Consider the following 26,550-nt stretch of genomic DNA (forward strand, 5'->3'; position numbering starts at 1 on the left):
CGCGGCGATGCGAAACATGTGAAGGGAATTTTATTTTTTTCATTTTTAATCAGTGATAAATGTGTTTTTTTTATTTTTCCTTTTTTTTCCACTTTTTTTTACTTTTTTTTTTGACCCAGACCCACTTGGTTCTTGAAGATACAGTGGGTCTGATGTCTGTATAATACAGTACAGTACAATATATATTGTACTGCACTGTATTTTACTTACACTTTGTCTGAACAGATCTATGCCTTTAGCACAGATCTGTTCAGCACCATGGACAGCAGGATGCCTGCGAAGGCGCCCTGTTGCCATGGGAACCTTCCCCGTCTGCTCAGTTGTGGCCACAACTTCGCAGACGGGGAAGGGTAAGGACGGGGGCTCCCTCCCTCTGTCACCCCATCCTGTCGGGGGGTTGCAAAGGCACAGCAGCCCCCCGATGGGAGAGGGAGGGAGCCGCATCTTACTGTTAACTCTTTCCATACAGCGGTCCGTACGGACCACTGTATGGAAAGGGTTAAACGGCTGACATCGCATCACAGATGTCAGCCGTTTATACGAGAGTGTCAGCAATTATTCAAGGGGAGGCGGGCGGGGGATCGCGATCCCGCCTCCCGCACTGCCCGCAACACCCCCCCTGCACCACCCGCCGCCATAAAACCATTCAGGGGTGCAGGGGGGGGTGGAAAAAAATGTATATGGGGCATTTTGAAGTTTAATCCCCGCGGCCAGGGACCGCAGAGATCAGAATCATCAAAAAGCGCAGCAAACCGCAGGTCTAAATTGACCTGCAGTTTGCTGCGATCGCCGATACGGGGGGGGTCATATGACCCCCCCCCCCGGCGTTGTGACAGGATGCCGGCTGAATGATTTCAGCCGGCATCCCGTTCCGATTAACCCCCGCGCCGCCGACATCGCGATTTAAAGTTAGGATGTACCGGAACGCCCTGCGTCCTTAAGGGGTTAATAAACGGGCCGTTGCGGCCATTTATACCAAGAAGTCGGTTTCAGAGTATTAATTCCGGGGGGGGGCGAACCTATTGGTGGGGTTGCAGAGAAAAAAGGGGGTCAGTCAGCACATCCCAAAGCGCAGGGGCACGTTGCTATGGCTGACAACAAGACTGTTGAACAAAACAAGCAATGCAACAGCTCACTGCAAACCAAATAAAGTACAAAATTGCATCATAATTGCAAATGCTAAACTAACAAGTTAGAGATACTTGGCAAATCGTTTTGTACAAAATTATTTGAGCCCGTCTGCCGCACGTCAAGGCAATCTCTAGTTAGACTGGTTCCCAACACTAAATATACCTGTTATGTGCCATAGTGGCTATCATATAATTCAGAAAGTGCAGGTTCCACTTACATGCTGGATCCGCCTGAATTTTCTGTCATTTTCGGTGCCAAAATGGCCTCCATTATATCCAGGGAAAGCAGTTACCAGCATGCACGCCGGGCCCTCTCCACACCACCCCTGGCGCTATTGGTGGGGTTGGCGGGTAGTTGGCTGAGGTAATCTTACATCCCCAATAAATCAAGTGGTATACAGAATTTTCCGCTTTTTTAAATAGATTGTAATAAATATTTATTATTTTCTTTTAATAAGTTCTTCAGGCTGTGTGGTTATATAACTACATTGGACGTACACTACTATATCTATTTATTGTGAGACAGGTCTAGGTTCAGCAACAGTATGTGCTCCAAGAATGAGGTCAGCTGACTACCTGAACATACTGAATGACCAGGTTATTCCATCAATAGATTTTTTTCTTCCCTGATGTCACGGGCATATTCCAAGATGACAATGCCAGGATTAATCGGGCTCAAATTGTGAAAGACTGGTTAAGGGAGCATGAGACATAATTTTCACACATGGATTGACCTCCACAGTGTCCAGACCTTAACCCCATTGATATTCTTTGGGATGTGCTAGAGAAGGCTTTGCGCAGCAGTCAGACTCTATCATCATCAATGCAAGAACTTGGTGAAAAATTAATGCAACACTGGATGGAATTAAATCTTGTGACATTGCAGAAACTTATCGAAACAATGCCACAGTGAATGCGTGCTGTAATCAAAGCTAAAGGCGGTCCAACGAAATATTTTTGGTGGCGACTTTTTTTTGGACGGGCAGTGTATAAATCATGGGCAGTAGGAATGTAGCCCATTTCACAGATCTTGAGTCGGATGTCAGGAAATTCTATATAAACAGGAGAAATGTATTACTATATTCTGTTCTAGTCAACTACATTTAAACTTTGACCTTTCTGTACCCTCAGAAAATAAAATTTTGGGGGAAGTTATTGTAAGAGGTAAAAATCCCTTTGTATTAAAATATATGGTAAACAGCTCTTTATTATATAGGCCTGTTGTTAGCCCACTGGACTGGAGCTAATATGTTAAAGGTGTTGTCTCACTTCAGTAAATGGCATTTATCATGTAGAGAAAGCTAATACAAGCCACTTTCTAATATACTGTTATTATCCATATTGCTTCCTTTGCTGGCTGGATCATTTTTCCATCACATTATACACTGCTCGTTGCCATGGTTACAAACCACCCTGCAATCCAGCATTGGTGGCCGTGCTTGCACAATATAGGAAAAAGCACTAGCCTATGTGCACTCCCATGGTCCCAGCCACAGGAGAGGCTGATGCTTTTTCCTATAGTGTGCAAGCACGACCACCATTGATCGATTGCAGGGTGGTCTGTAACCATGGAAACGAGCAGTGTATAATGTGATGGAAAAATGAATCCAGCCAGCAAAGGAAGCAATATGAACAATCACAATACATTAGTAAGTGGCTTGTATTAACTTTTTCTACATGATAAATGCCACTTACTGAAGTGAGACAGCCCCTTAACTATGACCTAGAGGCAGTTCAACATGGAGTTGAAAGACTTGACCAATCAACATTGAGGTATTTCAAAATTATATGCATATAGGGAAATGATGGAAGTGGGGCACACTCTAAAAGTATAGGGATCTTTAATAACAATATAAATAATAACAATACATTACAATATCAGCAGGTTTAAAATTAGATGTGAAGTAGCAGATAAAAATGGTACCGACAATAGGATGGGTAGTGGGATAAAAAGGTTAGGGCTCTTTCACACCTGCGTTATTGTCTTCCGGCATAGAGTTCCGTCGTCGGGGCTCTATGCCGGAAGAATCCTGATCAGGATTATCCTAATGCATTCTGAATGGAGAGTAATCCGTTCAGGATGCATCAGGATGTCTTCAGTTCCGGTACGGAACGTTTGTTGGCCGGAGAAAATACCGCAGCATGCTGCGCTTTTTGCTCCGGCCAAAAATCCGGAACACTTGCCGCAAGGCCGGATCCGGAATTAATGCCCATTGGAAGGCATTGATCCGGATCCGGCCTTAAGCTAAACGTCGTTTCGGCGCATTGCCGGAGCCGACATTTAGCTTTTTCAGAGTGGTTACCATGGCTGCCGGGACGCTAAAGTCCTGACAGCCATGGTAAGTGTAGCGGGGAGCGGGGGAGCAGTGTACTTACCGTCCGTGCGGCTCCCCGGGCGCTCCAGAGTGACGTCAGGGCGCCCCAAGCGCATGGATCACGTGATCGCATGGATCACGTCATCCATGCGCATGGGGCGCTCTGACGTCATTCTGGAGCGCCCCGGGAGCCGCACGGACTGTAAGTATACTGCTCCCCCGCTCCCCGCTCCTACTATGGCAACCAGGACTTTAATAGCGTCCTGGGTGCCATAGTAACACTGAAAGCATTTGGAAGACGGTTCCGTCTTCAAATGCTTTCAGTACACTTGCGTTTTTCCGGATCCGGAGTGTAATTCCGGCAAGTGGAGTACACGCCGGATCCAGACAACGCAAGTGTGAAAGAGGCCTTATAAATGAATATAGAATATAACTATTTAAAATACATTAAATCAGACAATATATTCAATAAATATGGATCCCAATCTTGACTATAAGAATAAGAGCATTGGATTCGAATAATCAATATGATATATAAATAGTTCACTGATTGTGCTTTGTAAAATGTTCCATGTAGGATTTAAGCAGTAATATAGATTATCCTCTCCCGCAGACAGTCCTCTATCGCCACTATATCGATAATCAAAAATCCCAAAGTCTCAAGCATATGCAGCCTAAATGTTTGGTTGTACAACAGTCAGGCTTTTCATACGCACAGCGGCGTCCCGCTGTATTTGGTATAAAGAGCGATCGCTTGCTGGAGATGTGCAAGAGCTTACCCGAGGGTCTTTTGGTGCTGGATCGTAGGCTCTCAACTCGGTAAGTCCGTCCTGTCTCCGGTCTGTCTCCGGTCTCAAGAGCTAGTAACCAGATTTGAATTTTGGCGCCAGTGGGGTTTGTTTGCTCCACGTGGTGTAGTAGCAATGGCTCACTTCGGCACCTCGCTGGTTAAAACAATTTGTCCAGGCTTCCTCGGTCTTGCAGGGTCTCTCCGCTTATTGGGGGGATAATACCAGACGCGTTTTGGGGATTTACAGAAGTGACCCCTTCCTCAGTGGTTAATTTCCCCCTACTTGTATTCCTCTTATATAGTGGATCAGGTATGTCAAAAGGACTGGTTCGGAATCCAGGATTTTTGGGATTGGGATCCCTAGGTTCAGCTTCTAGTTTTAAACATATGTTCACCGTAATACTCTTATTATAGTTTACCTCATCATAGTAGTGTAAAAACTTACAGAAATGATTATTAAATATACCATTTTGTAAATACATTCCAAATACGAGGGGATATAAAATGTCAATATAGATAAAAAATAAAGATATTGGAGGAAGTGATAAATATATATATATATAAAATGAATGGATGTGGGAGCATCTATTTTCGACAACAATATGGGGACATTAGCAGGTGGTCAGTCTCTCCTAGCTCAGGCTTACTTGTGTTATTCGATATTTTCTTTTCACAGTACATCGTGGAAAACGCATTGATAACGCCTATGTCACGATGTGGCTTCAGTGTGTCTCCAAGGGTTTTTTTAATTCCCAAGAATCTTCAGGTCTCGAAGGTAATCTTTGTATTATATAGGCATTTGTTACATTAACCGCTGATGCAGTTTATAGTGATGACTAGTAATTTTATGACAGAATTTGACCCTTAGAGACACATATTATGGTAGGCGCATCGGAAAAGCTATACTGCTCCAGTGATAATCAGATTTTAGGAAGCATTTATGTGAAGAAATCAGATGACTGACTAATAGTGACTCACTGTGTGATACTCTATATATGCACATGTTGATATAGTAATGTGACTCTATATTTACGGATGTTCATTCAATTGTCCAGTATCTCTTATTAGGACCTATCTTATAGAGAACATATATATATTTCTAATGCAAATCCGATGCATCTTTCTTCACAGTTCAATATCGCAGAGTTTTTATAGGTTTTTTAAGATGACTCTTTTCAAAACTCTGCAATATTTGATTCTCATTACAATAATTTATTCTTGTTCATATAGCTAAGATCAAAGGGTACATCTAAAACATTTTTGAGCTGTCATTCCCTCTCATAGAGGGTTTTCAAAAGTAAATATATTAGAGTAACATGAAAATAGCATGCGGTTTGGATGCGACTTTGATCTGGTGTTCTAAAATCTTACATGGATGTTCTTTTCTGTTTTATTCTATATTTAATAGAATATTGCAGAGTTTTGAAAAGAGTCATCTTAAAAAACCTATAAAAACTCTGCGATATTGAACTGTGAAGAAAGATGCATCGTATTTGCATTAGAACTATATATATGTTCTCTATAAGATAGGTCCTAATAAGAGATACTGGACAATTAATTAAACATCCGTAAATATAGTCACATTACTATATCAACATGTGCATATATAGAGTATCACACAGTGAGTCACTATTAGTCAGTCATCTGATTTCTTCACATAAATGCTTCCTAAAATCTGATTATCACTGGAGCAGTATAGCTTTTCCAATGCGCCTACCATAATATGTGTTTCTAAGGGTCAAATTCTGTCATAAAATTACTAGTCATCACTATAAACCGCATCAGCGGTTAATGTAACAAATGCCTATATAATACAAAGATTACCTTCGAGACCTGAAGATTCTTGGGAATTAAAAAAAAACCTTGGAGACACACTGAAGCCGCATCGTGACATAGGCGTTATCAATGCGTTTTCCACGATGTACTGTGAAAAGAAAATATCGAATAACACAAGTAAGCCTGAGCTAGGAGAGACTGACCACCTGCTAATGTCCCCATATTGTTGTCGAAAATAGATGCTCCCACATCCATTCATTTTATATATATATATATATTTATCACTTCCTTCAATATCTTTATTTTTTATCTATATTGACATTTTATATCCCCTCGTATTTGGAATGTATTTACAAAATGGTATATTTAATAATCATTTATGTAAGTTTTTACACTACTATGATGAGGTAAACTATAATAAGAGTATTACTGTGAACATATGTTTAAAACTAGAAGCTGAACCTAGGGATCCCAATCCCAAAAATCCTGGATTCCGAACCAGTCCTTTTGACATACCTGATCCACTATATAAGAGGAATACAAGTAGGGGGAAATTAACCACTGAGGAAGGGGTCACTTCTGTAAATCCTCGAAACGCATCTGGTATTATCCCCCCAATAAGCGGAGAGACCCTGCAAGACTGAGGAAGCCTGGACAAATTGTTTTAACCAGCGAGGTGCCGAAGGGAGCCATTGCTACTACAAGAGAGGTAACTACACCACGTGGAGCAAACAAACCCCACTGGCGCCAAAATTCAAATCTGGTTACTAGCTCTTGAGACCGGAGACAGGACGGACTTACCGAGTTGAGAGCCTATGATCCAGCACCAAAAGACCCTCGGGTAAGCTCTTGCACATCTCCAGCAAGCGATCGCTCTTTATACCAAATACAGCGGGACGCCGCTGTGCGTATGAACAGCCTGACTGTTGTACAACCAAACATTTAGGCTGCATATGCTTGAGACTTTGGGATTTTTGATTATCGATATAGTGGCGATAGAGGACTGTCTGCGGGAGAGGATAATCTATATTACTGCTTAAATCCTACATGGAACATTTTACAAAGCACAATCAGTGAACTATTTATATATCATATTGATTATTCGAATCCAATGCTCTTATCCTTATAGTCAAGATTGGGATCCATATTTATTGAATATATTGTCTGATTTAATGTATTTTATATAGTTATATTCTATATTCATTTATAACCTTTTTATCCCACTACCCATCCTATTGTCGGTACCATTTTTATCTGCTACTTCACATCTAATTTTATACCTGCTGATATTGTAATGTATTGTTATTATTTATATTGTTATTAAAGATCCCTATACTTTTAGAGTGTGCCCCACTTCCATTATTTATATTATTCACTATTTTCAGACTGGGTGTTGTCTGATTAGTGGGTGCACCTCTACGTGGTTCTCCACCCCATTTTTAGTGCGACATTACTCAATTGTTTAATATAGGGAAATGAGTCGGGGAACAATCTTGTGTTGCCAAGTCATGAATTATATTATAAAACGCAGTACGCAGGGGAGCAGGGACAGTCTGATAGCCGCTAGATCTGGAGGTCAGTATTGACTATCCACTAATATAATAATCTTATGTTACACAGAACATTGCATTATGGAGCAGGGTCACATAACTCTTTCTCCGCACTGTGATGCATAATGGGAAATTCATTCTCCCCTGCATTCACCCTAGGGAGTTTGTCACTCCTCTGTGTTTTCTTATATGGATTTGCCCCTGTCCTGTGGGTTGGAGAATACTAGCACTCTACTTACATGTGTGTTAGTTGTTAGTGTTATTGTGTAATGATTTCCATGATCACCGCCCCTTTCCTGCTCTCTATAATGCATTTGACGTTCATAGGCATGTGCAGTTGGCTTCTGATGTGCCCTTACATCATGAGGACACATCGGGAGTACTGATGTCATGGACACATGAGTACTGCCTCCCCTCAAATGCCGTATAGCAACCATGGACCCACGATGGTGAACATATGTGTGTATGTGTATTAGCTTTACTCTTATTATTCTTTGATTGATTTATTCAATTAATACGCAGTTGTTGCTGCACATGTTTTTGTTAACAATTAAGCTTTTTACTTACTGGTCTATCTGATAACACTAAATCCCACCGTGGACACTATGTATATGTTTTTTTTACCCAACACCTGGTGTAATACACTCTGTTTTGTAAAAACTGATTGTAAATATGAATGTACTTATTCTGCACTTTTTTATTATGTAATTAAGACCATTATACCCACATGTGTGTGTATATATACCTTCATATGATCTAATACCCTTAAAATATTTTCCTGTCTTCCCTATAAAATGCCCCTCATGGTAGCATTCCAAAAGCACAATCAGAAAACAGTCTGATTTATATCCAAACTGACAAACCCCTTCACAAGTGAACAGGAAGCAAGTAACCTTGTTCTTCAGGGAAGAGGTGGCAGTTCTGAGCAAGTTTATATAAGCAGAGGTGGTCAGACACAGGGTTAAAACTGACAAGCTGACATAGGACCATCCCTTTAAGATAAGCTGTTATACCATATCTTTTGATATAATTGATCACTTAACAGTCATCAATTTTTTCAGAAATGTTCTTGATATCATGTCATGTATTCATTCATATTGTTCTTGTCTAGGGACGAGAGAATCAACTTCGGATGAAACATCCGAAGTCGATTCGCATAATACTTTGCTTGAATACTGTATGGAGCGAGGTACCACTTGGAACCGAAACCAAGTTCGAGAAATGTTTTTTTACAGTAGAAATTGATTTATCAAGTTATTATGTGAAGTCTCGCAATAACCTCAGCTCATAGGAGCCAATACATTCTAATACTGTATTGAGAACTCGATCCGTACAGTATTTAAATGAAGTATTATGCGAAAGTATTATCGCCCATCCCTATTCTTGTCCCTTGCTTGGCTCAGTGCTATTCTTCCTGTTAAAATAACAGAAACCATAACAGAACCTGATGGACCCTACTAGTTCAAGGAGGTCCTTCAGCCACCAGCAGTGTCCATGTATGACGGATCTGGAAGGGCACTGTGGCTTTTGCTATAAATGGAAGCCATAATGCTGGTGCAAACTCAGTCTACACTGTATTTCAAGGTCTGCACAAGGATCGCTCTCTATGTAAAGGCCCCCCTTATACATTAGTGTATTGTCAGCCAAATATTTGTCTAAACTGTATGGGGAGATCCTAACTCTCCTCCAACAGATGATGTCGGAGGAGAGAAGGATTGAGTGAATATTTTCATTCGATCCTTTTGTTTTGGCAGCAGCTTTTTCCTCTCTGCCCATTGAATACAACTATTAGTTTGACTAAACTAAATGTTTATAAGTGTTTGGAATAGTTGGGAGGGAGTCAGGAGAGATAGCTGTCAGCTATTGAATGTGTATGGCCGCCTTAAAGCCCAAAAGTAACATTTCATCAGTCATCCCAATGCATTTTTTCGTCCCTTTTTTCTCGTCAGTGATCTCATAAGAAAACACAGTAGTCAGATCCTCACTGCTTACACAACACGTAAGGCTGTATTAGACAGGCAGATTATTCAGGCGTTTGTTGGAAAGGAAGTTTTCCTTCCCAGCAATCGCCTGCTCGTCAGCGGAGGAGACCACTGCTATTACATGCAGCGATCTCCTCCACTGTATGAGGACAAGTGATCGCTAATGCCATCACTCGTCCACATACTGAATCACTGTTTGCCTGCATCAGATGATGATTAGACACCATGATTAAAAACGTTGGACACTATGTTGAAAGATTGGGATTGCCCGATTCAGGGCTGGCCTTAGGTGTTCAGGCGCCCTGTGCGAGCTAATCTTGTGGTGCCCCCCCCCCCCCCGTTGACCTAAACATACACAAAATACACAAAGAGGAAAACAATCTTTGTAACAGTTTTTTTTATTACAGATAATTTAAGTGCAAGTGCAAACAAGTACAATCATACCTAGTGTCACCCATAGCCAGTCTTCTGCCCCCATTAATCATACCCTGTCACCTTTGCCCAGTCCCCTGCCCCCTTTAATCATACCCAGAGCAAGTCCCCTGCCCCCCTTAATCATACCCAGTGTCACCTTTACCCAGTCCCCTGCCCCCTTTAATCATACCCAGTGTCACCCAGAGCAAGTCCCCTGCCCCCCTTAATCATACCCTGTCACCTTTACCCAGTCCCCTGTCCCCCTTAATCATACCCAGTGTCACCCTTATCCAGTCCCCTGCCCCCTTAATCATACCCAGTGTCTGTCAACCTTATCCAGTCCCCTGCCCCCATTAATTAGACCCTGCCCCCATTTAATGAAATATATTTGGTAAAAAAAATTAAAATAAGAACAGGTACTCACTATTTGAAGTCTTCTGCTCCCTCCTTGTCTGCAGAGCACCGGCCACCGCCCTCACACATTAAGCGGATCCTTCCGCGGCTCTCTGTGAAAGCGCAGTACTTGGACTCCTCCTCCACGCTCCGGAACCTGACCTGGCAGCTGCAGCGGCTCAGCTCACCAGGCTCGCCTCACACATTCTTGGGCCGGCCTGCTGTAAGAGACCGACTGCGAGCTGTGTCGGCCGCCCCTGTTGCCATAGCCCAATCGGCACACCCCAAAGGCCGGCCCTGGCCCGATCGGCAGCAGTATTACACTGCCAGATCATAGCTAATGAGCGTTAATTTGAACACTGGTTCGATGATTTGGCAGACTATCTACCAGTCTAATACAGCCTTAAAATTTTGTTTACTTAACAGATTATGGCAATGCTAAACTTGATGTCTGGTGCAAATGTGATATGTCCTAGTCTGGATTCTGAATAAGCATGAATTCACCTTTCTTCCTCTCCTAAAATATTATTTATTGATACAAACACAACAAACAACGTAAATATCCGCATTACCGAAGTAATCTGGATTTCATCAGAAACACAATGCGGTATTCCACTGTAAAAAGTCTGATTCAGAGGATTGCCTTGGCTCATTCTCTGGTTGCTTGTATAGCACAAACTAGAAAAGTGCCCAGCTGGCAACTTTGCTTCTGATTTATAGGAAAGGTCAGTTAATCCCAAGAAGACAGTTTGCTAAATATCAAGAAATCTCCCCATGTGTTTTCTCTGCCTGTTTAGCTAAAGATCAAATACAAATAAGATCAAATACAAATAGTAGAAGAATAAGATGGAGTATGCATCTCCTTTAATCAAAACTGCTAAATGTAATTGCTCTGCAGAATGTAAAATTATATGAGAAATGTAATTAGGATTATGCATTTACATTTTATATCCATCCACTGTGCAAAGTCCAGTGTAAAACTATTACACCAAAAGCAGGATTTAGTTTCCATTTAAAAAGGAATTTGTAACCTACTAAAATTCCTTGGCACTGTTCATTCAAAGCCACACTGGGAGACAAAATGCTAACGTGATAAGAAATTGGTATAAAAAGGAATATATAATTATAAGGAAGAAAGGTAATGCTATTCTCTAGTTTTAGACATAAATCAAAGACATAAAAGATCAATCTCACAAAATGTTGGGACTTACAGTCAGGTCCATAAATATTGGGACATTAACACAATTCTAAAAATTTTGGCTCTATACACCACCATAATGGATTTGAAATAAAACGAACAAGATGTGCTTTAACTGCAGACTGCCAGCTTTAATTTGAGGGTGTTTACATCCAAATCAGGTGAACGGTGTAGGAATTACAACAGCTTGCATATGTGCCTCCCACTTGTTAAGGAACCAAAAGTAATGGGACACAATAATAATCATAAATCAAACTTTCACTTTTTAATACTTGGTTGCAAATCCTTTGCAGTCAATTACAGCCTAAAGTCTGGAACGCATAGACATCACCAGACGCTGGGTTTCATCCCTAGTGATGCTCTGCCAGGCCTCTGCTGCAACTGTCTTCAGTTCCTGCTTGTTCTTGGGGCATTTTCCCTTCAATTTTGTCTTCAGCAAGTGAAATGCATGCTCAATCGGATTCAGGTAAGGTGATTGACTTGGCCATTGCATAACATTCCACTTCTTTCCCTTAAAAAACTCTTTGGTTGCTTTTGCAGTATGCTTTGGGTCATTGTCCATCTGCACTGTGAAGCGCCGTCCAATGAGTTCTGAAGCATTTGGCTGAATATGAGCAGATAATATTGCCTGAAACACTTCAGAATTCATCCTGCTGCTTTTGTCAGCAGTCACATCATCAATAAATACAAGAGAACCAGTTTCATTGGCACCCATACATGCCCACTCCATGACACTACCACCACCATGCTTCACTGATGAGGTGGTATGCTTAGGACCATGAGCAGTTCCTTTCCTTCTCCATACTCTTCTCTTCCCATCACTCTGGTACAAGTGGATCTTGGTCTCATCTGTCCATAGGATGTTGTTCCAGAACTGTGAAGGCTATTTTAGAAGTCGTTTGGCAAACTCTAATCTGGCCTTCCTGTTTTTGAGGCTTACCAATGGTTTACATCTTGTGGTGAACCCTCTGTATTCACTCTGGTGAAGTCTTCTCTTGATTGTTGACTTTGACACACATACACCTACCTCCTGGAGAGTGTTCTTGATCTGGCCAACTGTTGTGAAGGATGTTTTCTTCACCAGGGAAAGAATTCTTCGATCATCCACCACAGTTGTTTTCCGTGGTCTTCCGGGTCTTTTGGTGTTGCTGAGCTCACCGATGCATTCCTTCTTTTTAAGAATGCTCCAAACTGTTGTTTTGGCCACGCCTAATGTTTTTGCTATCTCTCTGATGGGTTTGTTTCGTTTTTTCGGACAATGATGGCTTGCTTCACTGATAGTGACAGCTCTTTGGATCTCATCTTGAGAGTTGACAGCAACAGATTCCAAATGCAAATAGCACACTCAAAATGAACTCTGTACCTTTTATCTGCTCATTGTAATTGGGATAATGAGGGAATAACACACACCTGGCCATGGAACAGCTGAGAAGCTAATTGTCCCATTACTTTTGGTCCCATAACAAGTGGGAGGCACATATGCAAACTGTTGTAATTCCTACACCGTTAACCTGATTAGGATGTAAATACCCTCAAATTAAAGCTGACAGTCTGCAGTTAAAGCACATCTTGTTTGTTTCATTTCAAATCCATTGTGGTGATGGGGAGAGCCAAAAATTTTAGAATTGTGTCGATGTCCCAATATTTATGGACCTGACTGTATGTATAAAACCTAGTACAGACAAAAACTGTTGTCTACAACAGCCAGCCAAAATCCAACTATCATCTGGTCGCCTGGACCACACTATAAGAGGGTTCACACTTCTTACTCAACTCACAAAATTAGTCACAGGGGATCCTCATCTATTCCCAACCTGTACATTAAGCACTGCCAGGGGAGCTCCATAGCATTTGCCAAAGGCCAAAAATTGTTCATATACAAATAACATTAACTCCTTACAACTTCACAATTAGACAAAACATGTACAATGAAGGAGGCAATGAACTGTTGGTGATCTTCCAAAAAGTCTTGCAAAAAAACATTGTTAACTGCTCAGAAGCACCAGAATAACTAGCAGATTTCACATTAATCTTAAGCAGTGCCTCGAAAGGAAACCACCCAGTAGAGACCTCGATAAGCCATTATAGGGGCTATTAAATGTGTCCTAATTAGAGTTGAGCGGAGACCTGGATGTTCGGGTTCAACGGGATCGGCCGAACTTCACAAAAAAGTTTGAGTTCGGGACCCGAACTTGACCCGAACTTAACCAGAACCCCATTGAAGTCAATGGGGACCCAAACTTTGGAACACTAAAATGGCTCTAAAAAAAGTCATAGAAAGGGCTAGAGGGCTGCAAATGGCATCAAAATGTGGACACGAGCATGGCAACTTCTCTGCAAACAAATGTGGATAGGAAAATGACTTAAAATAACATAAAATACATAAAAATAATAATCTTGATCTAGGAGGACGAGGTCAATATGGAGTAGGAGGATGATGAGGCGGTGGATATGGCGGTGTAGGTGGAAGTGGCGAAATATAACCTGTGATAACCCCCTCCAGCCGTGCTAAACACATGTTTAGACAATACACTGGCTGCAGGGCAGGCCAGCACCTCCAAGGGGTAAAGGGCAAGCTCAGGCCATGTGCCCAATTTGGAGACCCAGAAGTTGAAGGGGGCAGACCCATCAGTCAGTACCTGTAGGCGTGTGCACACATACTGCTCCACCATGTCACACATCCCCGTGATGTCCACGATCCAATTGGATATCTGCTCTATCAACTTTCGATGTTCTTTTCTGCGTCTACCATGTTGATCCATGCCGGAGAGGGAGCATGAGAAAGGGATACCACATTCAAGGGAGGTCAATGTATGAAATTAAATGTGATTGAGCGGAAATTATTGAAGCCGAAGCTTCCAAGCAAAGGAGGGGGCGCGCGCCAATTACCCAGTCCTGACTTGGGGAGGTAGTGACGATAAAGAACAATACAGGACTCTTAAGATGCCCTGTTATTGGAAAAATTAATAAAAAATTATAGGGAATGTCACTGGGGTATTTTGGATTTGGAAACATTAGACAGGAGAGGCCCTGCTGCCACTTTGTTGACTCTAGATAACTTCTGCCTGATCGCACGTCCCCGTGACGTACACGATCCAATTGGATATCTTCTTTTTCAACTTTTGATGTACTATTCTGCGCCTACCATGTTGATCATGGTTAGCGGCGAATCAGGGTTCCACGCCGGAGAGGGAGGGTGAGAAAGGGATAACACATCCAAGGGAGGTCAAGGGGTTTTTTATCGGCAAAAATGGGTTAATGTCACCCACCAATAGAACAGATGATTTAAAAAATTTCGGGCCCTGTCAACTATGCAGAGCAGGGGTTTATTCACTGCAAAACTGTGTTCATGTCACCCACCAATTGAACAGACGATTTTACAAAAATTAGGTCCCTGTCACCTATGCAAAGCAGGGGTTTATTGTCACCTGACAATGTAACAGATGATTTTTTGAAAATTATGTCCGTCACCTATGCAGAGCAGGGGTTTATTCACGGCAGAAATGGTAAAATGTCACCCAAGAATGTAACAGACGCTTTTGCACCCTGCTCCCTCTTTTGCTGTGCTGGTGCCTCTGTGCGACCACCACCTCTTCCTCCGAACTAGACAGGTCACTCGCATGACCATGATTGCATGTGGGGTCTAGTATCTCATCATCCTCCACATCATCTTCCACCCACTCTTTATCCCTGCCCTCCTTGTCGGTTGGCATACTGCAGAAAGCTACAGCAGCTGACACCTGTGTTTTGTCATCATCAGAGACGTGCTGCGGTGGTCTTCCAATGTCCTCATCCTGAAACATAAGTGGTTGGGCATCAGTGCACTCAATCTCTTCCACTTCTGGTGCAGGGCTATGTGGATGGTCCACGGAAACCCTGCCAGCAGAGTCATCAAAAAGCATAACAGACTGCTGCATGACTTGGGGCTCAGACTGCTTGTCTGATTTGCAAGTGGGTGAGTTGAAAGACAGATGGCCATGGGCTGTAGGTGCAAACTCTGATCTTTCAACAGGAGACTAGTTGGGAGACAATGCGAAGGAACTGTAGGCACTGTCAGCCCTCCAATCTACTATAGTCTGTACTTGTTCTGGCCTCACCTGAATCGTACTGTCCTAAATGCAGTGTAGGCCGCAAATGTACTTTCTAGCGCAAAAGATGAGCATTTGTCACCCAACAATGTAACAGACTAATTCAAAAGATGAGCATTTGTCACCCAAAAATGTAACAGACGAATTAGTGAAATGTATTTCCTTGTCCACTAGATAGAGCAGGGGTATACCACAGCCAAAAATTGGTGAATTTCACCCGACAACGTAACAGACGAATTAGTGAAATGTATTAACCTGTACATTAGGTAGAGCAGGGGTTGTTCACAGCACAAAATTGGTGAATTTCACCCGACAATGTAACAGACAAATTAGTGAAATTTATTAACCTGTCCACTAGGTAGAGCAGGGGTATATCACAGCCAAAAATTGGTGAATTTCACCCGACAATGTAACAGACAAATTAGTGAAATTTATTAACCTGTCTACTAGGTAGAGCAGGGGTATATCACAGCCATAAATTTGTGAATTTTACCCGACAATGTAACAGACAAATTATTGAACTTTAGTAACTTGTTCACTAGGTAGAGCAGGGGTATATCACAGCCAAAAATGTGGGATATGTAACCCAACAATGTATCAAGCAAAGTAGTGAAATTACTTAAAAAATAATAAAATACTAAAAAAAAATAATAATAATAATCTTGATGTATGAGGTGGAGGTCCATATGGAGTAGGAGGTTGAGGAGGCGGTGGATGTAGCGGTGTAGGTGGAAGTGGCAGTGGAGGAGGGTGAGGTAGCCAACACTGGTTTTTGGTTTTAATTTATTTTATTTTATTTTTAAAATTAGGGTACACCTCCAAATTAGTGGGAAATATAAAAAATACAACAATGAGCAATTGCGTTGTAGCATAACAATGGCTGGGTAAGGCCAGTATACATGTCTATTCTGCACAAGGTACAGAAAAGTCCTGTGAGATCCATGCCTGGTTCATTTTAATGAATGTGAGCTTGTCCACATTGCCTGTGGACAGACGGCTGCGCTTGTCTGTGATAACGCCCCCTGCCGTGCTAAACACACATTCACACTAGACACTGGCTGCAGGGCAGGCCAGCACCTCCAAGGTGTAAAGTGCAAGCTCAGGCCATGTGCTCAATTTGGAGACCCAGAAGTTGAAGTGGGCAGACCCATCAGTCATACTGCTCCACCCTGTTGCTGCCTCCTGCTAAGACGTTCCATATCAGCTGGTGGTGCTGGTTGGTGTGGCGTGCTGACAAAGCTAATCCACATTTCAGCCATGCTAGCCCAGCCTTCTGAGGTGCTGGTGGTGACCCAGCTGTGTTGGCGACCTCTTCCTCCTCCTCTGCCTTCACCTTGTGCTTCCACTGTGCTCCCTCTGTCAGGTGGGAATGCCACCAGCAGCGCATCTACCAGCGTGCGCTTGTACTCACGCATCTTACGATTAGGCTCCATTGAAGGAATTAAGGACGGTACGTTGTCCTTGTAACGGGGATCAAGTAGCGTGGCCACCCAGTAATCAGCACAAGTTAGAATGTGGGCAACTCGGCGGTCATTGCGGAGACACTGCAGCATGTAATCACTCATGTGTGCCAGGCTGCCCAGAGGCAACGAAAAGCTGTCCTCTGTGGGAGGTGTATCGTCTGTGTCCTCTGTATCCCCCCAGCCACGCACCAGTTATGGCCATGAGCTGGTTTGGGTGCCACCGTGCTGTGAACGCGGTTCCGCCTCCTCCATATCCTCCTCCTCATCATCCTCCAGAACTGTGCCCTGGCTGGACCATTGTGTACCTGGCGTTTGTGGGTGCAGGAACCCACCCTCGGAGCCACTTGTGAATAACTGGCCTGAAAACCTATAAAATGATCCCTCTTCCTCCTTCTGTGCCACATCCTCTTCCATCACCCGAAGCGTTTTTTCAAGGAGGCATAGAAGTGGGATAGTAACGCTGAGAACAGCGTCATCGACACTGGCCATGTTGGTGGACTACTTTAAACAGTGCAACAAGACACACAGGTCTCGCATGGAGGCCTAGTCATTAGTGGTGAAGTGGTGCTGTTCTGCAGAGCGACTCACCCACTATGGGTGCTGCAGCTAAAACTCCACTATCGCCTGCTACTGCTCGCACAGTGTGGCCAGCATGTGCAAGGTGGCGTTCCATCTTGTGGGCACGTCGCATATGAGACGGTGAGCGGGAAGGCTGAAGTTACGCTGCAGCACTGACAGGCGAGCAGCAGCAGGGTGATAACGCCGAAAGTGCGCACAGACGGCCTGCACTTTCTGCAGCAGCTCTGACATATCGGGGTAATTTTAAGGAACCTCTGCACCACCAAATTCAGCACATGCGCCAGGCAAGGGATGTGCATCAAACTGGCTATTCCCAGAGCTGCTACGAGATTTCGCCCATTATCACACACCACCAGGCCGGGCTTGAGGCTCACAGGCACCAACCACTCATTGGTCTGTTCCATGCCTGTCCACGCTCCTGCACGGTGTGGGGTTTGTCCCCCAAACAGATAAGTTTTAAAACTTCCTGCTGTCGTTTACCCCTGGCTGTGCTGAAGTTGGTGGTGAAGGTGTTACGCTGACTGGATGAGAAGGCGGTAGAGGATGAGGAAGCGGAGTAGGAGGAGGAAGCCACAGGAGGCAAACTGAAGAACCCTGCAATCCTCAGTGGTGGAAGGACATGCGCCAAACTGCTATCCGCCTCAGGCCAGGCCACCACTGCATTTACCCAGTGTGCTGTTATGGAGATATAACGTCCCTGACCATGCTTACTGGTCCATGTATCCGTAGTTAGGTGGACCTTGCCACAGATGGCGTTGCGCAGTGCACACCTGATTTTGTCCCCCACTTGGTTGTGCAGGGAAAGGATGGCTCGCCTGGAAAAGTCGTGGCGGCTGGGCACGACGTACTGTGGGACAGCCACCGCCATAAGGCTTTTAAAACTCTCCGTCTCCACCAGACGGAATGACAGCATTTCAAAGGCCAGTAATTTTGAAATTCAGGGCCAGGGATTGCGGGTTGGTAGGGGGGTACTTCCTCTTCTGCTCCAATGTTTGGGAGATGGAGAGCTGAACGCTTCCATGGGACATTGTGGAGATGCTTGGTGACCCAGGTGGTGGCGTTTCTGGCAGATCCTCTGTTTGCGGGGTGGAAGGGGCAACTGTCACTCCAGAAGATGAAGAGGCCGCGACTGCAGCAGAAGAGGAAGCAGGAGGAGCCAGAGACCTTTCTTGGTTTTTGAGGTGTCTACTCTACTGCAGCTCATGCTTTGCACTTAGATGCCTGGTCATGCAGGTTGTGCTCAGGTTGAGAATATTTATGCCTCGCTTCAAGTTCTGATTGCACAGCGTGCAAACCACTCGTATCTTGTCATCAGCACATTGTCTGAAGAACTGCCACGCCAGGGAACTCCTTGGAGCAGGCTTTGGTGTGCTCCATCCCTTTCTGCGGTGGGCAGTAGCAGTCGTACTGTCTAGAGGATGGCCGCTCCTCTTTTGCATCCTGCTCCCTCTTCTGCTGTGCTGGTGGCTCTGTGTGACCACCTCCTCGTCCTCCGAACTACACAGGTCACTCGCATGACCTTGATTCCATGTGGGGTCTAGGACCTCATTGTCCTCCACATCATCTTCCACCCAGTCTTCACCCCTGCCCTCCTTGTTGGTCTGCACACTGCAGAAAGCCACAGCAGTTGTACCTGTGTTTCATCATCATCCAAGACGTGCTGCGGTGGTCCTCCCATGTACCTATCCTGAAACATAAGTGGTTGGGCATCGGTGCACTCAATCTCTTCCACTTCTGGGGCATGGCTATGTAAATGGCCCTGGGAAACCCTGCTAGCAGAGTCATCAAAAAGTAGAAGAGACTGCTCCATGACTTGGGGCTCAGACTGCTTGGCCGATTTGCAAGGGGGTGAGGTGAAGGACTGATGGACATGGGCTGCAGGTTTCAACTCTGATTTTTCAGCAGGAGACTGGTTGGGAGACAATGTGAGGGAACTGGAGGCACTGTCAGCCACCCAATCTACTATCGCCTGTACTTATTCTGACCTCACCATTCATAGAGCCGCATTCGGCCCTACCAAATAACGCTGAAGGTTCTGTCGCCTACTCGCACCTGACGAAGGTGTTTCACTTGTGCGTGTAGCTGGCACAGATCGACCACTTCCTCTTCTGCAACAGGAGCTCCACCAGCAGCACCACGACCAGGGCCACTTCCCTTATTTGACGCTCTACACATTCTTTGCGTTCACCTACCAATTTAACAGATGGTTTTTGTCAGGCAACAATGTAGCCGCCAATAGTCAACAATTAAGTTCACTAAGAGTAAGGCAGTGCCGATGTCATAAAGAGGAAAATTTCTTGAGGTCACACAACAGTGTGACTTTCGAACTCTATACAATTACTTCACAGTCCCAAAAAATGAGAATTTGTCAACCAACAATGTAACTGCAGTATTGACTGGTTGTATTTGACTGTGACAAATGCAGCAAAGGCCCCATATGTAGAGTCTTGCAAATAATTTTTTTTTTTTTTAAAAACTATGTAACAGTAGTATCTAACACTTGTATTGGACTGTCAGAAATGCAGCAAAGGTCGCAAATTTATTATCTTACCCAAAATGGGTGTTTTTTTAAACCTAGAGTATAACAGCATTATTTAAAGTTTGTATTTGACTGTCACAAATGCAACAAAGGCCGCAAATGTATTATCTTGCCCAAAATGGGTGTTTTTTTTAAACAAGAATGTAACAGCAGTATCTAATACTCGTATTGGACTTTCAGAAATCAAGCAAAGACCGCAAATTTATTATCTTGCCCAAAATGGGTGTTCTTTTAAAACAAGAATATAACAGCAGTATCTAACACTTGTATTTCACTGTGACAAATGCAGCAAAGGCCTTAGATGTTAAGTATTGCAAAAAAATTGGTGTTTTTTGAAATCCAGAATACAATTGCAGTAATTCAAGCTTGTATTTCACTGTGACAAATGCAGCAAAGGCACCAGATGTAGGGTATTGCAAAAAATGGGTGTTTTTTTTAAACCCAGAATATAATTGCAGTATTTCAAGCTTGTATTTCACTGTCACAAATTCACATATGCTGTGCTGGTGCACTGAACTTGCATAAAATGGCCGCCAATGCCCACCTAACAGACGAATAAAAGTTATTTTTCTGTGTCACTGGGCTCAGAGCAGGGTAAAAAAAATTGTGCACTGCACCCACAAAACAAAATCGCTGTAGATCGCTGAGTTAACAAGCACTTCTGATAACTGATTCTTTCCTATTCTCTCTCTCACAGCAGCAGCATCCCTATCCCTACACTAATAAGAGCAGAGTGACGTGCAGCGCTACGTGACTCCAGCTTATATAGAGGCTGGGTCACATGCTACACTGGCTAATTACAGCCATGCCATTAGTAGGCATGGCTGTGATGACTTCTAAGGGCACACGAGTTAAACGCTTGTTAATTGGCTGCTCTGCTCTGCAGCCTTTCAAAAAGCGCCATTAACTCGCCGAACACCGAACCCAAACTTTTACTGAAAAGTTTGGGTTCGGGGTCCAAAAATCCTAAAGTTCGGTACGAACCCGAACTTTACAGTTCGGGTTCGCTCAACCCTAATCCTAATGAATTGGGTGACCTTATAATATATCCCAACCACCAATATCTTGACACCAGTGTCAAGGACTGCTACTTGCCAGTTACCATGTTAAGAGGATATGGAGTTCACAAACACAGCTAACTGCAAAATTCTGTTCAACCCATAAGTAAAAAGAAATAAAAAAAAATAGGAAGTAATCCTGCACCCCTTACTGTCCAGCCTTCTTCCAATCCTCACTCTTACAGCCCAGTGTAATACACACCCATTCCCTTATCAACTTCCCTAGTGCTACTGCCACCACCAGTTTAAGTCCCTTTCTTGTGCTAACCTATTCCTAACCTTGTCCTGGCACTCACATAATAACCAGCCATACGGACTTTTTCTTGTTAGATTATGATACACAATCACTATTAGTTCATTTATATATGCAAATTGAAATACCAAGTCAAAATATTGCATTACAGAACAATGTCCAAAATTTCATAAAAAAATGAACAAAGAGATATATTTTCCTAAAAATTGAATCTAGAGGCTCTTATATACCAACTTTCAAGGCAATTGGAGCAACTTCAGTTCGGACCAAACCGAATATGGTGAATCGGACCCAATACGAATCCAAGTGTATAATCCAAACATAGTCATCATGAATAATCCAAACCTAGCCAAACAAATCCAATTGTATAATCCAAACATAGCCACTATATGTGATGTAAACAACGACTAAATATGACCAGGGAATACTGGTCAGGGCATGCTGGAAGTTGTATTTTTCCAAAACAAATCCATGAAGGAATACAGGCAACGTTTCTTGTAAGTGGGTCAGTTATGGACCTGGGATCTCTTAATCTGGACTATACAGTGGCAGGGCAAATTCAGAGCGCCTAGTTGAGACTTCACAAACCTCTCAGAAGAACACCTAAAATCCAGGACTGTTCTGCTAGATCCAGACATTTGGAAGGTGTGCTTGTAATATCAAAGTAGCTAACCTGACTAAAACCCATTTGTAATGTCAAAGTAACATGACGATTTAAAATCACTCTGTTTAACTAATGCACACACTTGTGATGTCACAGCAGTTTACCTGACAGAAACCCAATTGCGATGTCAGTCGCATATTAGACTGAAATTCAGTTGTGATGTCACAGCAATGCACTTAGTGTAAAACACACTTGTGGTGTCACAGCAGCTCACCTGTCTAAAACCCACTTGTGATGTCACAGTAGAATGGCTGAGTGAAAGTCACTTGTGATGTCACAGCAATTTACCTAATGCAAAACACACTTGTGATGTCATACCAGCTCACCTGTCTAAAACCTAGTTGTGATGTCACAGTAGAGTACAGTACCTAACTGAAAGTCATTTGTGATGTCATATATATTCACATTTCAGAAACCCACATTTTTACACATTACCTACATTTTCAGAAACACAAAGATTTTTAAGTAGTGAAAATTAAATAGTCTGATAGTTTTTAAAACAAGATAGGCTAATAAAACAAACAACTTTTCTCACCTGCTAAAGGGGTCTGGTCCCTGTCAGGCCAGAAGTGAAGACATCACATCCACTGTTCACACGACCACTCAATGAACCAATTATCAGCCTCAGTCGTCACATGCAATTCTTGCACACAAGACTGCTGAGGCCAGTGATTGGCTGAGTGGTCATGGTCACATTCCTCTGCTATAGGTGTGTACAGTTTTTATACAATTTCTGTCACACAGACAGATCTTGTTGTTTTTTTTACAATGAAAGGCAATGGCTACAGGATTTTTTTATGCTTGTTAGTAGCAAGATGATATGATTATTGGTGAAAGAAATAATATAATGGATTTAATCACCACCTGTGGTTATTTTTAAGAGAACTTTTTGTCATGAAAATGATGTTTTTCCAGGTGTCCACATAATTGATTGAAAAGTAGAATAGTATAGAGTCTTTAGCCAGGTGGTTAGACCTTGTTTGATGGCCCCATGAGTCTATTCTGTTTGAGGTTTTATTTGGCAGGTAAAACATGAAGTGAGATAATTATGTTTTGCAAATGTGTTTCCTTTTGGTGTGAAATATTGCATTAATTATATTTTATCTCTTGTGATGATGGACTGGCTGAATACAACTGGGAAATCCAAAGAAAAATACTAAACTAATTTGAGAATAGAGCTTATATAATATTTTATAATATTATGGAATATTGAACTTTTTTGCTCACGACAGTTACACTCTGTGTAATTAGATAAACTATTTGATTCAGAACCTACAAGCAGTATTTTATGCCTTCCTGGAGCAGAAAAGAGAACTATAAATATGCTTTCCAAGTACTCTTCTAATGAGAAATTTCAACTTAAAAAGAGCAAGATTTATTAAACCGCACTCTACATAAACATTAAAGACACATTACTGATCATTGGTTTTAAAGTAGCAGAATACATTTTCAAAAAGTCCTTGCGTAGAATAAGGGCAATAATTAAATAAAATATAAGAATAAATGCAGCAATATCAGATGGAATGGAAATTTTATCTTTTATTACAAAAATATTAAATATTTCTAATTATAAATCATCTCAGTCTCATTAACAAGAAACGTTTATATACCTATTCTAGGAATTCTTTGCATTTTTTCGTATATTTGCTCGCTTTCCCTATATTTAAGATAATGTGTGCTAGCATGCACGTATGTGTTTGATGTTCTTATGATAGTTTTATTAGTATTTTATTGGTATTTGTCCATTTATTAAATCAGCATGATCACTTTATATATTGTGTATTATATTTTTTGTACCCACACATACAGAGTGCCAGTCCATATTTTACAATTATTTCCAATATTTTTCTCTGTAGGGGTGATACAGCCATTTGGACTAGAACACCTGTTCCCTGTCACATAAGAGTGAGCTATTCCTACTACTTTTTTCTCAATAATTATAAATCATAACTACAGAAAATGGTGTTTAAAAGGCAGATTCACAACTAAATATGAATAATATGTATAAGGAATTTGGCTTTGCTATACCCAACATGTTTCTCTAATTTGGGTAACCTCTTCTTAGTAGTTATTACTAGGGTGACGCTCCTTGTGCCCAGAAATGTAATACATGAAAACCTGCCCCTCCTAAGACATTGTTCTGTATGAAGCCTATAAACCATAAGCCATCTAGAGTATGCTGACTAAATCTATGTCAGCAGCCCCATCATTAGATCCATCGATGTAGAATTATAAATAAAAACTGCTTTCCCCAATTATTAAGCCTTAATTGTAATATTGAATTCTTGTTTCAGAAGACTACATTGTATACTAAATGTGCCATTAAGGGGTTGTCTACTCCTTTTATATTGATGGCCTGTACTTATGATAAAGTATCAATTTCAAACACCCAGCAACCACAACAATCAACTATTCAGGAGTAGCTCTGGTGCCAGAACTAGGCACCAGAACTGTACAGCTCTGTGTATTCACTTCAATGGGAGCAGCACTGCAGTAACCAGGTCCATCCACTCCACAATGGATGGAGATTTGTAGTTCCAGTGCCAGAGCTACTCCTGAACAACCAATTGTAAGGGTGCAGGATGTTGGCCCCTAGCCAATCAGATATTGATGGCCTATCCTGTGGATTGGTCATAAATATAAAAAGAATGGCAACCCTTTTATAGAGTCTGTTAGCAGTTTATTGATGCAAAATTGCTGACAAACATAAGTAGGGGCAAGAGAACAGGAAGTAATACATAACTCTGAGCCTACTTTTAATCAATGGAGTGCTCAAATAAACTTTTGAATGCCACGAGCACCACTCCTGTCCTCCCTCTACTGTAAGTAACTGCTGTAGTGGCCAAAGAGGAGACCACTACAGCCATCATCACTCACTGCAGAGTGGAGGGGCTGAGGAATTGCTTATACACTGACCCTGAAGTACTGCAGCCTGCAGGTCGGCCTCCGAGGAACTTCAGGTGCACTTGCGGCATTCAATGTTCATTTTACAGAACTCTGTTCAGTAAAAACAAGAGCAGAAGTATGTAATAATTTCTCTTCTTCTTGCAAGACTCCATTTAAAGCAATTCTCCAGAGCTCTGCCTGGAGCTCTGTCAGTATAGGTGCAGAGATTCCCTGATATTCCGTTTTTTGTTACTGGTGGTTTTTTAATAGGAAAGGGAATAGTAGGAAATATTTCCCAAATAGTTAATGCATAATCATTTGAGCAGTATAATACTTTTTGTGCCATTGTCAGCTTTTTTAAATACACAGTACAATATTTCAAATGCAGACCTGGGTGGACAAGACTAAAAGCCACTTTACACTGCTCAATTGAGCAGGCAATTGTTGGGAAGGAAGCATTTCTTCCCAGCAATCTCCTGCTCATCAGTAGAGGATAAAGCTGCATTTACAAGCAGAGATCTTCTCCACAGTACAGGGAGGAGCGATCACTAATGCCATCTCTTGTCCCCATACAGAATCATTGTTTGTTGGCAGCAGAGTGCTGATTAGATGGCACAATCTGCTGCCAGCAAACAATGATTTAGATGTCCTTACAAATTGTCATATTATCTGATAAACTAAAGATTTGTTTGTTCATCTAGTAAATGGCAGAACATTTGCACCAGCAGAATGTCACTAACAAGGATTCCTACTCACTTGTCAGTGATGATCTGCCTGATCACATTTTACTGTTTCGATTATATGCTGTAGCAGGATAAAGCCCTATTTGATTTTGGCCCAAAAACTACAATTTCTGGTGGCAGTTTATCTCCCCAAAAAACAATAGAATTTGGAATGGTGAAATCCAACAGCCATCAGGGTCTAGTGGGGTGGCTCCCATACATAGTTGGTTGTTTCCATCATAATCGGCAAGTTCATACAACGTTAATCTAATCTGTATGACTAACTTAAAGGGGTTCTCCAGGAATAATGAGATTTTCTCAAGTTTCTGACCAGAACATTCATACTTGCTCCCCGCTGCCCGGTCCCCAGCGCTGACTCCTATGTATCCATGTCCTGTTCTCTGGAGAGTTGGCCTCCAGCATGTGCATGGTCACATACTCTGCTGCAGCCAAAGACTGGCTTCAGCAATGATGTGGCCTTAATGACCATATCACAGCTGAAGCCAGTTACTGACTTCAATGAGTGAGTCTTTTAGTCAGAGAGGCAGGCTGCCTGCACTTGAGAAAATCTAATTCTCAGAGAACCCCTTATAGTACACCAATTGTCAATAGGTACCCAATTACCATAATGTACAACTCAGAGATGTAATCTGGTAATAAGTCTTTAAAGGGAGTCATTCACCCGGAAATTCACTGGTAGACCAGGCATAAAGCCTTCCAGATCTAGCTCAGGTGAATATAATGACGCCT

The sequence above is a fragment of the Bufo bufo genome, chromosome 2, assembly GCF_905171765.1.
Source record: "Bufo bufo chromosome 2, aBufBuf1.1, whole genome shotgun sequence".
Classification (NCBI taxonomy): Eukaryota; Metazoa; Chordata; class Amphibia; order Anura; family Bufonidae; genus Bufo; species Bufo bufo.